At 37.9% G+C, this 17,046-nt stretch overlaps 1 protein-coding gene across 6 annotated transcripts in view; it reads right to left on the bottom strand.

Moving 5' to 3' along the window:
- Nucleotides 1-17,046, bottom strand: part of LOC102158325 (uncharacterized) — a 503,690-nt gene that overhangs the window by 367,195 nt on the left and 119,449 nt on the right. For 5 of the 6 annotated variants that reach the window (XR_014822505.1, XR_014822501.1, XR_014822500.1 and 2 more), the window contains one exon: nucleotides 4,675-4,728. The gene's annotated coding sequence lies outside the window, so the exon portion shown is untranslated. Of the gene's footprint in view, nucleotides 1-1,932; nucleotides 4,224-4,674; nucleotides 4,729-17,046 lie in introns of those variants that run through there. The other variant, XR_014822502.1, reaches the window with a different exon arrangement.

The raw sequence follows: 17,046 nt of genomic DNA on the forward strand, positions 1-17,046 counted from the left end.
TATTCTTTCAGTTTTTTTCTATGCAACGTCTATGTGTGCACTGTGAAGTTTCTGTATTTGAAAATTATTCGATCAGACTGTATGTGTTATTTTGCAACCCACAGAATTCATTTTTGAGAGAACAAATATGCTATAACAGACTCTATCAAAGGATTTACTTTTTACAGATGTTCTTGCTTTTTTATTAAGTTCACATTTAAGAAGCTTTTTCCTCTAGGACTAAGAACACACCACCAACTGCTTCTCTCCTTTGACGGAAGCATGCTACACCACAACAAAAGTTTGTAAAATATGGACTATCTTTCACACAGAGCAGTTTTTTATCACTTCAACTTTTAGGCATTTTCATTGCATGAATACTTGTTTTTCATGTTGCCATTTCAACTACTTCCCAATAGTCTTCAATTAAGAAAAAATATGGTGGAAAATAAAGCTCTGATGTCCACAGTCAACAACTTACTGGTAACAAGGATAGTTAAGGAAGGATGAACCTTGACTGCCTCAGAATTGCACACTTGTCTCAAGCTTGGATAAAGGCTAATTAAATAGAAAGACATAAAAATATAAAGACTTTTCTCCTTAGAGATCTACAGATTTTTTTGCACTCAGTGTTCTTGAATAATACAGGCTCTCTGATTCTTGAGTCAACATTGGAAAAGCTAATAACTCTGCAAAGGGTTTTCCTGGGTCAAAATTGTCAGTTTTCTTGAAATGTCAGGCATCTTTAGAAAAGGACAGCTTGGGTTCTTTAATCCCAAAATATAATGCATTCCCTTCTTCTCTGAAGATAAATACAATGTCTAAAGGCATTTCCAGGGCACGCAAGAAAAGATGATTTTCTTCTCAAGCAGTAACTCCAACAGACTCCTTCATTAGTAATAAATAGAATATGAAGTAGTATACCCTTTGCATCTGGTATCAGCAGAATATCAACAAAATTTGCATCCTCTTTCAACCAACAACGTAGGACATCTCCATTTATGAAAAAATTCCATGGAGTTGATTTTTTGGTCTCTTTCCACGGAGCTGATTTTTTGCCTTTTAGCGTCAGGCAGTAGCTTGGTTAGAATACAAAATTTCCATTTCATTTCATAAGAGAAATATGTTTAGAACTATGTTTCATCAACCATTAGTATATAACCCCTTGAGGTATGTGACAGTGTCAAGAAGGCACTAGGCAATAATAATAGCTTCGAATTGTGTCTCCTAAAGATAAAATCTCAAAACCCACATATTGCCCTTATAATGCAACTCCATCCATTAAGAAATGAAATCCTTATTCCATTCCCTTGAAAATGGCTGGGCTTTTACAATAGGTTCAACCACTAGAGTAGAGTGGAAGTGACCTTACATGACTTCTGAGGCCTGGTGAAAAAAAAAAAAAAAAAAAAAAAAAAGAAAATGTAGTTTCCACCTTACTGCTGAACAAGCACACACTGACCCCTGAGCCTTGATGCACACAAGCTAATTCCCTAAAGCAGCCATGCTGGGAGGAAGCACAAAGTGAAAAGAGATGGAGAAACCCAGAGACCTCCTAAAGACAGATGTACAGTCAGCTCCCAGTTACTCCATCTGTAGCCCCTCAAACCAGAAGCAATCAGCTAAGCCCTTCCCAAGTTTCTGCCCCACAGAAATGATGACAGAGAATAAAATGGTGGTTTTGTTCTAAACCACTAAGTTTTGTGATGCCTTGTGTAGCAATAAACAACTAGAATAATAGCTTATATATTGAGTCATAATTGTGTGCCAGATAGTGTTTTTTAAAAATTACACATATTAATTCATGGAATCCTTTCAAAAACCCTTTGAAGTAAGTATAATTATTCTGTCTCAAGATTAAAAAAAAAAAGTAGAGCAAAAGAGTGCTTTTGTAACATTGTCAAGGTCACAGGAATAGGTAGCAAACTTAAGATTTAACTCTGAAGGTCTAGATCCTGAGCTAACACTTCTATTTTATTATAGATATAAATTCTACACAATATCTTTAACATAATTGGACATAAATACCAAACACTGTCAATAAAGCATATACATCAGCATAGTTATATTATTATATAGAACAATAATATTCAAAACTTTGTAAGATAACACACAAACCTACAGAGAAATATCATTTGAAGTTGTTCATCCAGACTGTCTGGAAGGCAAACCTATTAATCAAAGCATTTCTGGAAGACATGTTTTCATTTTGTTCTGTTTTATTACCATGAACTTGGTCTTTCATTGAGGGTCATTATAAGAAATAGTTATATGAAAACTCTTCCCACGTAATCAGTAAGAAGCAAGATGGTAGACAAGCCTCTCTACCACTGCAGGGGTGAGACCTGCTAGAATTTCATACAAGGTACAAGATATCTAAACATGGAAACATTGTTGTGCCTTTTTGAGGTAATTTTCTGCACTGAATTTACTTGTCCAGTTTTTCTTCAGGATTTCAATTATTAATTTTAATAGTCAAGTGGGATCCGGAAGTATCAAAATATTATATCTACAAGAGATTTTTTAGTCTTGGGAATTTATACAAGAAAATGCATTGAAAAGTATTTATTTCCTATTGAGAACAACAGAAAGTTTAATGTACCAACTATGTGTAACAAATTCTAAAGAATATGAAGCAGGACCCAAATTTCAGTAAACCTTAGTTTCACTGGCTACAAGAATGACCTCAGAAGTGGTGCCATATGCTTTATTCTACAACAGGACTTCATTTACCTTTTATGGAGCCCAAGGCAAGAGTACAGATGGAGGCCTGCATACTGTGTGTCTCAATATTTAAAAACTATAACTTATGCTGCACCCATAGACTGGCCCCAATTCCCACCCAGGGGCCCTATAGCCATTTATGAAATGTCACCATGGGAAGCCAGGTTCTAAAGGAATTGCATTGAATGTGAGAAGCAATACAGGTCTGCAGGGTGGATATTTGCCTATTGATTGCACTTGCTCACCGAACTTAAGGAAATCCTCTGTTTCTAGGCAGTACACAGTGTTTTTACACACGTCTGCAAAGTCTTTGATATTCCTCCTATCTTAGTCTCTTTAGGCTGCTATAACAGATACCATAGCCTGGGTGGCCTATAAACAGCAGAAACCTCTATCTCCCAGTTCTGAAGGCTGGGAAATCTAAGTTCAAGGCACCAACAGATTTAGTGTCTAATGAGAGCCTGCTCCTGGGTCTTTTCACTGTGTCTCACATGGGCAGAGTGGGGAGAGAGCTCTCTGGGGTCTTTTGCAAGAGCCTAATGCCTTCATCAGGACTCCACCCTCATGACCTAGTTACCATCCCAAGTCCCCACCTCCAAATACCACTGCATTGGGGGTTAGGATCTCAACATAGGAATTTTGGGAAGACAGAGAATTTCAGTCCATAACACTTCCCATCAACATGTGGGGGCTAATCCCTCTCCTCTTGAATATGGTCCAATCACAGTAACTCAGTCCTAATTTTAAAAAGTCATACAAGGGACTCTATGGGAATTCCAATACTAGTTTAAAAGAAAAGCTCATACGACTTCCTTCCAGGTAGAGATTCTGTCTGTCTCTCTCTCTGAATGTGCATGAGTGTGTGTGCACTGTCTCCCTACTGACTCTCGGAAGTCATAATCTCAGGCCGTGTGGAGACGTTCCGGGTGACATCCCAGCTGGGGTGTCCACCAGTGGCCAGCATCAACCACCAGACACATGAGTGAATGAGTCGTCAGATGACTGCAGCCCAGCAGAGGCTGAGTACAGCAGAGACAAGCTTCTCCAAGCTAACTCTGCCCAAACTGCAGAATTACTAGCAAAACTTAGTGTTTTAAGCCACTAGGTTTTTAGGGCGACTATACAGCCATAGGTAGCCAGAGCACAGTGTTATACAGTAGTTTTTCTGATGAATGTGTTATAATGTTAAATGTTCCAGATTTCTATGCCAGAAGATCTGAGAACTTGAATTGGAGCTCTATCATTTTTACTGTGTGGATAGTAAGTCGTCCTATTTAATGGCCTCCATTTCCTCATTTATATGATGGGACAATAACCTTCCCTCAGAGACATCAAGGGTTTCCAAAGGAACATGTCTATGGAAACATATGACACAGGGTACTTCACATGTCATCAATGTCCCTTGAATCCAGATCTGACAATTCAGGTATTTATTCTTTCTTCCTTTTCTACCCCTTTCTTTCTTTTCCATCAGGGCAAGGAACTGTGAAATGTATATCCAAAAGTATGAAAAATTCATCCTGTATTTTTAAAATAAGAAAGCATTACTAGAACATTCTTTACCAAAGACCAACATCCACGGAACCATTCTAAGAAGAAACTGGCAGACTTTCATTGTGGAAGTCACTGCAGACTTCAGCAAGAACAACATTATGTGTTCTACTGGGAGCTTACAGACTGATGGACCTTCTGGATAGGCCATCTCACTAAACTGGGTGCCTGGAGAGGCAAAATCTTCCCACTCGTACCCCTTCTGGCTCAACTGTCATCTGCTCCAGCTACACCATTACAAAAGGCTCTTCAGCCTAAAGAATTACTCAAAAACAGATTCTGACTTGAAAAGATGACTTTTCTAGAAGGTAAATTTCAGAGATACTAAGTCTTTTATTTTTTAATTTTCTTTTAATATTTTCTCAAAGGCATCAGAAGATGAATTTCAAAGAGGTGTAATGTATTTAAGACTTTACTTACCAAATAAACGCAGTAAAAGATGATCTCAAACATCCGCAGTTTTCAATCACATAGCTAGAAAGAAGCACAAAACGATTTTAGTGAAGAGCATAATTTGGCATCCTTGCCATCAAAGGCAGTTTTACCGACATAATTCAAATGCCCATTGACAGCAGGACTCTCTTGTTGGGTATTAATCTGCCAGGATGAATCTGGAAAAACATCAGTGTCTCTCAATTAGAGGCATAAACTTTAAAAATGAGAAATAAATTCATGGTGGCATGAACAGGACACAGGTGGGTAATTGACAAGCCTGCTTAATGTGGAAAAATCATAGGTTAGAAGAAAAGTCATAACAATAATATAAAGCTTTGGGTTTGCACAGCCACTTCCCCCAAAGAGATCAAAGCCCTTTACATACATTATTTCCTAATCCCTCTGCTTCCTGCTGCAGGGCCAGTGTTAGGGCAGACACTCTAACACTGTGATTCTATGGCCCCGGGCATCCTGTGTGGCAGCCTTTTGTGAACCCTATTACTTCCCTTCTCTTTTCAGTAATAAAGTGTGAGATTAGCTTTAGAATCACAGCTGGAGATGTAACACAGCATCAGTTCTTAAACTGATTTGTCCCTTTTCCCAACTTGTCACACTACACAGATAACTAAAATTTTTCCATCTACAGGTACATTATTAATGGGCTGTAACTGTGTCTCTGAAAGAGAGTTCAAAGACATCAAAAACATCTGTAACGACTAATTAGTGACTTGCTTAACCACATGAGATTATTTCAGAGAGCATGTTAGCTGTGGGACTCATTTGTTGCTTAGCACCCTAGACACTGGATTTTTTTCAGCCTGTCTCCTCTGAGTTTCTATTAGAAAGATTATATATATGTTATAGTGCATTATAAGTAGATTCATGAAAAAAAAAATGAAAATAAAACACTGTTTTGCTATCATGCACACTAACATTTCTGAAAGTCAGATTCTCCAAATCTTATTTTCCTATCTCTGTGTTCACTGTATTTCAGGAAAAAAAAAAATAAGCCTCTGTGAAAATAAGCATCTATGTTTCAAATGCTACTCATTCGTATCATATCAATCAAAACTGTCAAACCACAGCTCATCCTTTTCACAGTGTAAAAATTCACACTGGTTCAGAATCCTATGATCTACAAACCTTTATATATGCTAATAATTTTACTATATTGTAAGATTCTACTGGGTATTTCTTTGATAATCTATCCAAGGATTATATCTGCTACCTCAAATTCTCTTTGAAAACAAAATATTAAAACTATGTCCGCATTGAAATTTTAAATCAATGACTACTTCTAAAATATAATTAGTTAGGAAGAAGCATAACCAATTTTTTTAATTGCCTGGGAAATATGCACCTTTATTCTAGGGTATAGAGCTAAAGGAGAAGTTTTACAAGCAAACTTTTAATCTGTGTCTGCATGGAGCTATTGCCTTGAATTTTTATGTAAAATAAAATAATTGGTATCCACCTGAGTTATAAGAACACCGACATTTTCAGAACTGTCACTTTCAGAAATGGATCCCTTACAAGAAAGTTGCAGAGACACTTAGAGAAAGTAATTACTAAGCTTAAGTACTCGCTGATTTGATTAATTTAAGCATTATGTGCAGGTTTTGCATTTACACTGAAATTCAATTGCATTTAGGAAAAGCTGAGTAAAGCCTACCACATCTGATTGCTACTAGTTAATTGAGATTCTTGCTGCTCTAAGTGTGGTCCCAGGCATCATTTTGAGTTTGCTAGAAATGCAGAATATTAGGCTCCACTGAACTAAGGTCCCAACTTATTGAGTCAGAATCTGCATTTTAACATGAGCCAAAGAAGATTGCTATGCACCTAGAACTTGGGGAAGCACTGAGTTAAAATACTCTCAGAAAACTCAAACACAAAATTAAAGAGACCATCTCAACATAACTAAAAGTAGCATATTTGGTCCAATCCATCTTTCATCCATCCTTTCAACAACACTATCCCATGCTCCCTCTCCTCCATTTTTAAACTATGTCTTAGTCTGTTAGATAAATGTAACAAAAATTAGCCAAAAGGTCCACTGTTGGTCCCCTTCTGGATTTTCAGCACTGACATTTTCTTCTTCTATGACTGAGAAGGGAGATGTTATGTCACACCAAGGGGGAAAAGAAGGCAAGAAAAGAGTTTTGGGTTCCCAAGAAGAATTTACAGTTTTTCTTTGCTTCGGATACTGTCTAATTTTTGCTCTTGATTTTAATTAATCTTCCAGCATGACATACAAGTGTCATCAATGGAAATGAAATGCATTTGAACTTTTTCTGCTTCTATAATATTTTATTGGCCTCATGTCATTTTACTATGAAAATGTCACTGAACTCTTCTAAATATTAAATTCTAAGCAGAAGCTATAAATAAAGACAGTGTCATTTTTCTGGATGTGAATAAATTCATGGAGAAATCTGACAGAATACACCTACTGACATTGAAACATAGAGTCAATAACAAATTGGAAATTTCCACTAAAGTGAGAAGGGTCCTTTAAGATACCCCAAACTATCCATGCAGAATTTTGCCCTCTAAAATCTCAGATCACAGTAACTTTAAGTATTGAGCTTTCTCATCAAAAAGATTCATACTCTTATTTCCAGTGTATAGTTAATATTAACAATGAACATTTTGAAATATTTGGAATATGTCTCCCAAGTCATATAAGTTATGATTAATTTACAAAAGGCCACCATTAGTCCTATTTTTCTCATGGTTGCCAGAAATCATAAGCAGTTTTTATTCTCCAGAATTCCAGAGATCCTAAAAAGCTCCAATATACTCTTGTTCTGGTCATATACTATAGCTTTAAAAACCCACTCCAAAATTGATCATAACTTTTCAATAAACCCACCAATTTTACTATGCTCTCAGATTCTGACTCTCAGGAATTCAGACAGGGCACAGAGGGGATGGCCCATCTCTGGTCTAGGGTGGGAGAGCCCCTGCTGAGAAGACTCAGCTGGGGGTGACTCAAGTGGATGGGGGATGGGGTTCCAGGGCCTGCACCAGGATTACTGACAGAGACTATGAATCCACATCTCTATACATGGCCTCTACAACTGGCTTGGACTTCCACACAGTATGGCATCTTCAGGTGGTCCGGCTTCTTACCCTGATAAGCTCACGGCCTCCAGAGCAAGTGTTCCAGAGAACAAGCCAGAGCATGCATGGCCTTCCAAGACTTAACCTCAGAAATTACATAATATGCCTCTCCTACCATACTCTACTGGTTGAAGCCGTCACAAACCTTATCAGCCTCAAGGGGAGGGGAAATAGACCCTAACCTCAATGAAAATATTGTCAAGGAATGTGAAACAGTATTTTAAAACTGCCACATATCCAATAAGTTTTAGAGCAATATTTCCATTTAAGAAATAGTTTTTGTATTAAAAAGTTAAAGAAAAAAAAATCATTGATCAAATCCAGTCCTGCTATTTTGCAGATGAAGAAAGGGTCTTGATTGAAGGAAAATCATATGCAACATTTTTTTTTCCCCTTGTAATCTGAACTAGGTTGTATGCATTTCTCTCAAATTAAATCTTAATATTCTTAGCACTCTATGGAAGAGGACTTTCTTTGTTAATGACCAGAATAACTCATCCTATGACCCTAGGGAAGCTATACAAAAGGTACAAACACATACCATCTTTAAGAGGATATTTATCTAACAAAGTCAATGTGAATGCCCTGAAAGGCAAATCTTCAGAATAAAATAATTTATCTATGTCCATTTAAAATGTTACACATAGTAAGATAGAGTCTCCACACCCTGCATCGGTTAGTGTCCCCCAGTTACTCTCACAGAATGAAATGGAACTGAAATTTATTCAATCAGGTAGAGAAAGCATGGAAACTATCAGAGTTGGCAAAAGCATAGAGGAAATCAGTGAGCAGATCTCAAGGTCAAAGTGAGGAGTAAAAAAAGTTTCCCCTATAAGGAGAGATAGGCATTTCACTGCTGGAAAGAACCATAATATAAATTACATGGGAAGTTGTAAATCATTCCAAGACTGACAGAATCCAGTAAAAAGACCTAAAATAAGAAGTTGAAGCATTAACTGAAAAGATCTGGGGGGCAGCTAAGGAAGAGGGCCGCAACAGCTAGATGTCACTGCTATGTCCCCAATTCTAAGCAGATACATGTAGGGCAGGGTGTGAAGGCTACCACCAAGGGGCTTCTGGGGTGAGAATCACTGAGGAGGGTCATGGGGCTGGCTGCACCAGGCCATGGAGCTAGTAAAATGGGGAGTTACTTATTTAATACAGATGTAGAAATTTGAACTGTTAGTACTTGTACATTTGAATTTCTAACACTAGAAAGAAATGTTGTCCTTGAACTTGGGGATGATGGCTGCAAGAGGATGGTATCAGAATTCCATATGAAGATGAACTAAGAAATACTGCCTCACAGATGAGGATGATAAAGAAATCATCCACTTAGGGATAAGAGGCTACGTTTCATGTAATTCTAAGCATGCCAATTAAATGTACAAATATACACACACATGTTCAATTCTCCATCTTCACTGAAGTGTTGCAAACATATGCTTCAATCAAACATAATACAGGAGTTTTCATTATTCTCTTACAAAAGGCCCATGCCTTTCATTGTGTGTGTGTGTAAGAGAGGTAAGTTAATTATTTTTTAAAGGATGCCTTATAAAATGTCTATTTTAAATTAAAAAAAAAATACCAGTACTTCATGGTTAGTTATTTCTGATTAGGCGTCAGCCTCCACCATCAGAAGCCATGATGGGCAGAATTAGAATCTTTCAGAAAACATTTATTCCATTAGAAAATTTTCCAATTGAAAAATAAAGAAACTTTGATAAAATTAAAATTGAAGTTAGGCAGTTAATGATCCATAATTAAACTAGCTGCTATAGAAATCAATTCAAGAAAATAGATTTAAACATTTTTAATTTTCTTCTAAAAGCTCAAACAATGTGGAATCAGAGGCCATAAAGCTGAATTCATTATGGATCCATTGATCACATTCATTAATGACAAACCAAGTATTTTTTCTAAGAAAAGAAAATCACACATCAGTTCCATAGCTCTGCTTCACATATTTTCTTGAAGAGTCCCTTGATTAGACAATGAGTAAAGGAAATGAATTAAGCACCAAGAGGAGTAGGAGTTCCCGTCGTGGCTCAGTGGTTAACAAATCCAACTAGGAACCATGAGGTTGCAGGTTCGATCCCTGGACCTTGCTCAGTGGGTTAAGGATCTGGTATTGCCATGAACTACAGTGTAGGTTGCAGACGTGGCTCGGATTCCACATTGCTGTGGCTCTGGTGTAGGCTGGCAGCTACAGCTCCAATTGGATCCCTAGCCTGGGAACCTCCATATGCCGTGTGTGAGGCTCTATAAACCAAAAAAAAAAAAAAAAAAGCACCAAGAATATAGCACAGGGGACCTGCCTGCCTCACAGCAACACCTCTTCAAGCCAGGACAGCTTGCTGAATGGTGAAAAACAGAGCAGGTGAGATGTCTTGATGATATGCAATCAGGTCAAATGGACTAAATCAACCACTTTTTAAAAGTCCAAATGAATCAGTTTTAAAAAAGAAACACTTTTGGAGTTCCTGCTGTGGTGCAGCAGGTTTAGGATCTGACATTGCCACAGCTGTGGTGTAGGTTGCAACTGCAGCTCGGATTCAGTCCCTAGCCTGGGAACTTCCACATGCTGTGCGTTCAGCCAAAAAAGAAGAAAGAAAATGGAAAAGCGAGGGAAGGAAGGGAAGGGAAAGGAAGGGAAAGACAGGAAAGCAAGGGAAAGGAAAAGAAAAACATTTTTGCGAGTTCTCTTGTGGAGCAGCAGGTTAAGGAACTGGCATTGTCACTGAACCAGCTTGGGCCACTGCTGTGTTGCAGGTTCTATCCCCAGCCTGAAAACTTCAATATTTCCAGGCATGACCAAAAAGAAAAAGAAGAAGAAAAAAAAAAACAGTTTTGAGGGGCAATATACTGAAATAATCTCTTTAAGTTATGCATTTCCTAGTCATTATGTTTTTAATAACTATCTTGTCAATTTTCTGTTTTGTTTTGGGTTTTGGTTTTGGTTTTTTGCTTGTTAGGGCTGCACCTAGAGCATATGGAAGTTCCCAGGATAGGGGTCAAATCGGAGCTGAAGCTGCTGGCCTTTGCCATGGCCACAGCAATGCAGGATCCCAGCCATGTCTGTGACCTACATGACAGCTCACAGCAACGCCGGATCCTTAACCCACTAAGTGAGGCCAGGGATCAAACCTGCATCCTCATGGACATTAGTCAAGTTCTTAACCCACTGTGCCACAATGAGAATTCCCTATCTTATCAATTTTCTAACAAGATTATTAATTACGTTATCATGGTCCAAATCTTCCCTCATGCTTTGTGATACACAGGGTGCTCCCTGCAATAGGAGCTGCTGGGGTCAAAGAAATGAACCAGATCCCAAGTGGTAGAACAGGCAACAGACCCTTCCTAATGACTCGGAAGAAGACCAGACTATTAAGTCCACGTGGCCAGAGAGTAAAGCGTTCCTTTTTGTGTTTGTGTTGCTGTTTTTGCCAATTTGTGAAGGGAAAACTGGAAGGAAACCTAAATAATCAAATTCTAGGTCTTAACTCCATTCTCTGCTTGTGACTCTTTTTCAATCACATGGTTATTCCAGTTTACCCTCAGCCAACTGAGCCCAATGTTCTTCACTGCTCCACATCTGAAGGTGCTAGGAAGATGGGTTGATAGAAGATAACAGGCTCTTCTGAGGCTTCCAGTCCCAACTACTCTAGCTCAACCTCTGACGTCAAATTCCAAATGACTTCCAACTCACTCGGGACTTCAAAACAAATACCCTTCTTATTTCAAACTTACCAAATCTTGCAGAACCTAGACTCTTGAGGCCCTGTGGCCATAAGCACTGTCACTGCTTCTCTTCCTTTCATAGCCAGAGTTGGTCTCATGGTCAACCATCAGAACTAATCTCTCACCAATTTGTTCTCTTGTCCCAATACCTTGCGAGAAACTGGCCAGGTGAAATCCAACACCTGCATAATGTTAAATCCGTCCAATTCCAGTGGAGCAGTGGTGTACTAGAGATTCAGGGTAACAGGTCAAATAGCACCTTGCTAAATTCCTGTTCCATGGCTTCTGCTGGGACATCAGAACCATCAACCAGTCCTATTACACATCCTCAGTCAGCTTGCTTTCCCATCCCCCTCGATCACCATGAGTCCTGCTCACATCCTCAGATTCCCTGCTCAGCCTCAGCAAACAACTGGCCTTGAGGAAATAGAAGCAACAATGTAAGGTTGGGTGAGACTTCTACAATGGTGGTGGAGTGAGTAAATACCAATCCTTGCCCCTAAAAGCAATGATAAAATTGGGTGAAACTGTCAAAAACAAAAATTTCAGAACTCTGGAAACAGAACAAAGGCATAATATAAATTCAGCTGGGTCACTATTTTGTGTAGTGATGACAGTTTTTCAATGTGTGTGTTGAAGCAATTCAGGTAAGAACTTCACTGGGGCATTTTATCCTGAGGTTGCTATGATTCCAACCCTGCCATTTACCCCATCTCTGCCTTTGTGCCCAGCTATATTCTAGGATAGTATAAGCCATGAAAACCAGCTCCTTCTCAGCCAGGAGGGGTACAGGCTAACTTGATATTTATTAGAACATGGAGCAATCCCCACAAGCCTGGGCATTGTCAGAAACAATAGCAATTTTAGTAACAAATAAGAAAGGCCAATGTCAATCAGCCTGAGGTTGTAAGGATCAGAGTAGGCATAAATTTAGCATTAAATGATACAGCTGGAGTAGGTCCTGATATGTCCCCACATAGTTCTGGTGGTCCAGAAGGTCATGTGCATGTGCAAGGCTGCATACTTTCTTGGGAGAGACTGGAGAAGGCAGTTATGTATCTGTCCCTGGGTGAGTGTGACAACAGAAAGTAAAAGCCAGGAACAATGAGTAGATATGTCTCCCAACCCACACAGATCCATGAACAAGGGAAGAAGCTTCATAGCTCAAGGTAGATGATACAACCTCTAATCATTTAGTTACCATTAAGCAACTCTGACAGGGGAGCAATCCCCATGAATCCAGGCTTGAAAATAGAAGTAAAGATGAAAAAGAAAAACCTTAGCAGAAATATCAGAGGCCACAAACTGAGAAGGAAGACAGATTCCACAGAATTAGCACAAGCAAATCATTACACAATAAACAGAAGCAATATCTGAGAAGAAGCAAACTCACATTTACTATGATATATTAGTAAAAATAAAGAGTTTTCAAACAAAAACTAATGGTACATGCAAAAAACAAACAAAAACAAAAAAAACCCAAAACCCACAAAAGCGTCACCCATGCACAAAGAAAAAAAAAAAAAAAACAGTCAAAAGAAACTGTCTACTAGCATTGCATTTAGCACAGAAAGACATCAAAGCAGCTCTCACAAACAAGCTCAAAGAACAAAAGAAAATCATTTCTATAAATTTAGGGAAATATGAAAAAGTAAAGGGACTACAATTAAAGAGATAAACATTGTTTTAAAAAAAAAATCTGAAAAACTAAAAATCAACAGCTATCCTTAGATTCAGCAGAAAAATGAGGTTGCATGGCAAACCACTGCCCTGAAAACTGGAGAGATAGAGAATCACAGTTTACCAGAAGCAGAAGCTACCAGAGCCAGAAACTGGTAGAAACACAAAAAACTGTAATTGACACATTTCTGGAGGCTAAGTGTTGACTAGCTTTAGAGTTAAAATTCCTGAAGGCCTAGTCTTCAGGAAGCCTCTGTACATAACGTAAGTTTTATCTCCAAGAACCCCACCAGATTCTCACTTGTGAAAAGTGGGAGAAAATGTCCATATGCTTTGGGAAGATAAGAGAAAAAAAATAACCATGTTGAAATATAACCAGAGGGCTCTGTTCTCCAAAACAAAGGCCTGCCCTTAAGGAAAACTACACTAGAACTTTATCTTCAGAAGGGCAATGACCCAGCTCTAATTCCCACAGCCTTCCTGTCTCACATATAGAGATTAAAAAAAAAAGAAGAAGAAGAAGAAAAGAAAAAAGAAAGGAAGGAAGGAAAGAAAAAAGCTAAGAAATTTCTGAAGGTCACAGTCCAGGGATTCTGGCTTATTTTTTTTTTTTTTTTTTATTTTCCCACTGTACAGCAAGGGGGTCAGGTTATCCTTACATGTATACATTACAATTACAGTTTTCCCCCCACCCTTTCTTCTGTTGCAATATGAGTATCTAGACATAGTTCTCAGTGCTATTCAGCAGGATCTCCTTGTAAATCTATTCTAAGTTGTGTCTGGCTTATTTTTAATGGAGATTTAGCATAGAATGCTTCCCCTCCTCAATACCTTACCACCACAACAATAGGGATCCAGTGCAATAAAAGGGTTGACAAAAAAAAAAAAAAAAAAGCACAACCTAAAGGTTAAGAGTTAAGTTTTATTTGGGGCAAAATGAGGACTTAAGCCCAGAAAGCAACATCTCAAATAACCCCAAGAAAACTGCTCCCAGGAGGCAAGGTGGGAGTTAGGATATAGAGGAGATTTTGCAACAAAGGGCAGGAGGTAGAAACAAAAGATTACTGCTAATAACAGAAAATCAGATATCTCACATTAAGGAATTTAGTGCTTCTCTAATGGGAAGATGCAAATGTCTGGGCTCACTGAAAACATTCCTTTGATATGCCCCATAGCTATCTGGGGCCAGTATCCTGTATTTTCACAGCCTGAGTTTCCTTGGAGCTTGCTGTAGGAGTGGCTACAGTCTAATAGGCTGCTAGGTGGCAGGTATTCTTTGTTTCCTTCCTGAGTTCCCTCAGGGCTCATGGGCAGCCAAGCACACATTTTACAGAAGTTTGCTTTGCTGCAGGTCTCATGAACACTACTACTAGTCATGAGGAGCAGACGTTACCAGGAAGCAGTTTAGTCCTTTTCTAGATACAAGGAGATATAAGAATTGGGCACTTAAAATCTTCTCCTCAAAACATCTATCTGAAGACTCATTCTGCCAGTTTTCCCAGTGCACAGAATGCCTCACTCCTGACCTCCAACCTGAGTTCCACTCAAGGGGTGCTATGGATTGGCAGCTGCAGTGGCTCAGAATTCAATCCATGTAGAGGCAGATGGCAAGTGATAGCAAGTGCCAATTTCCAATTCACAATAGTACATTACCACTGAGAGAGCTCCAAGACATAGACTATATGCAAAAGGGAGTTTCTGGGAAAACCAGAAACAATAGGGGAGACAAAAACAAAGATACTACAGTAAACTGAAGCCTCTGACACCTAGAGCTACAGCAAACATTAAACACAGCCTGACTCCTAGCCAGATAAATATAAAACATCACACTAAAGACTTATATACATAATACATAACGTCTGGATTTCAAAAAATTATAAGGCATACTATAAAAGGCAAGGAAAAATCAGTCTGAAGACATAAAGCAAGCATCAGTAACTAACTTGGCAATGGCAGAGAAAATTTAATCACCAGACCAAGAATTTAAAATGACCATGATAAATATGGTAAGGACACAATGGAAAAAGTGGACAACATACAAGAAGAGATGGGTAATGTAAGTAGAATGATGAAAATAATAATAAATAATTAAAAGGGAGTTCCTGTCATGGCTCAGTGGGTAATTAACCCGACTAGTATCCATGAGGACGTGGGTTCGATTCCTGGCATCAGTCAGTGGGTTAAGGATCCAGCATTACTGTGAGCTGTGGTGTAGGTCACAGATGCAGCTTGGATCCTGTGTTGCTATGGCTGTGGTACAGGCTGGCAGCTGTGGCTCCAATTTGACTCCAAGGCCAGAAACCTCCATATACTGTAGGTGTGGCCCTAAAAAGACAAAAGACAAAAAAAAGAATTAAAAGAAAATTCTAAAAAAATGAAAACACTGTCAGAGAAATTAAGAATTTCTTTGATGGACTCATCAAAGGCCAGACATGAATGGAACATGGCTATGGAAACAATCAATGAGTTTGAAAATAGGTCACCAGAAATTTCTAAAACTAATGTTCAAAACAGAAGGGAAATAACAAGAAAACAAACAAATGAACAAAACTGGAATGAAATGGAATATACAAGAATGGTGGGTCAACTAGAAAAGCTGTACTACATGTGTAATGGGAATACCATATGGAAAAGAAAAGAAAGACAGAAATGAGAAGAAATACTTCAATGAGAACTTTCCAAAGTTAATGACAGATATCAAACTGCAAATCTACAGATTCAAGAAGCTCAAAGAACATCCAGCAAGATAAATATAGGAAGGGAAAAAAAAACCACACCTATGCATATCATATCAGAATGCAGAAAACCAAAAAGAAATCTTTGAAAGAAGCAGAAACAAAGGGGAAAAGAACACCTTATAAATAGAGGAAAAAGATAAGAATTGCACTGAGCTTCTCTTCATAAACTATGTTAACAAAGAGAGTGAACTAAAATCCATAGTATGTTGGAAGAAAAAAATTCACAACCTATAACTCTATATCCAGGCAAATTTTTATTCATGAGTGAAGACTTCCTCAGACAAACAAAAACTGAGGGAACTTGTCTCCAGTATACCTGCATCACAGAAAAGTTGAAAAAAGTTCTTCAGAAAAAATAAAAGTCATATAGATCAGAAACTCAGATCTCCATGAAGAAAGGAAAGTATTAGAGAAGAAATAAGCAAATTAAACATTTTATTTTCTTTAATCTTAATTTGTCCCACTATATAGCTGTTCAAAATAATAGCAATAATTAATTGGTGGTTATAGCTTATGAGTTAGTAAAATGAATGACAGCAATGTTGTAAGAAATAGAAATGAGGAACTGGGACTATTTTATTATAAGGTACCTTACTACCCACAGAGTGGTATGGGTTAATTGAAAGTGGACTATAATTTAGTTGCAAATGTATATTTAATCTCTAGAGCAACTACTAAAAAATATTTTTAAAAGAAGTGTAATTGGTAGGCCCACACAAGAAGAAAAAAATAGAATCATATAAAATACTCAAAAAAAAAAAAAACTAGAGAAAGCAAGAAAAAATAAGGGCAGAAAGCAAAGAAACAAAGAATTATTGGAATAAACAGAAAAAAATGACAAATAAATACACCAATTTAAAGACGGAGACTGATAAAGCGGATTTAGAGCAAAATGGCACAAATATACACTGTCAACAAGAAACCTACTTTAAATACAAAGATAAGATAAATTAAAAGTAAAGAAATGGAGAAAGATATATCATAATAACAGTGATGAAAAGAATGCCAGAGTAACAATATGGTTTCATAAAAAACAGATTTCAAAAAAAAGGAAAATTATAAGTGA

The sequence above is a fragment of the Sus scrofa genome, chromosome 13, assembly GCF_054392235.1.
Source record: "Sus scrofa isolate SSC_HxYL_T2T_F1_AM1 chromosome 13, Sscrofa_HxYL_maternal_Yorkshire_Landrace_v2.0, whole genome shotgun sequence".
In the NCBI taxonomy this organism is placed as follows: domain Eukaryota; kingdom Metazoa; phylum Chordata; class Mammalia; order Artiodactyla; family Suidae; genus Sus; species Sus scrofa.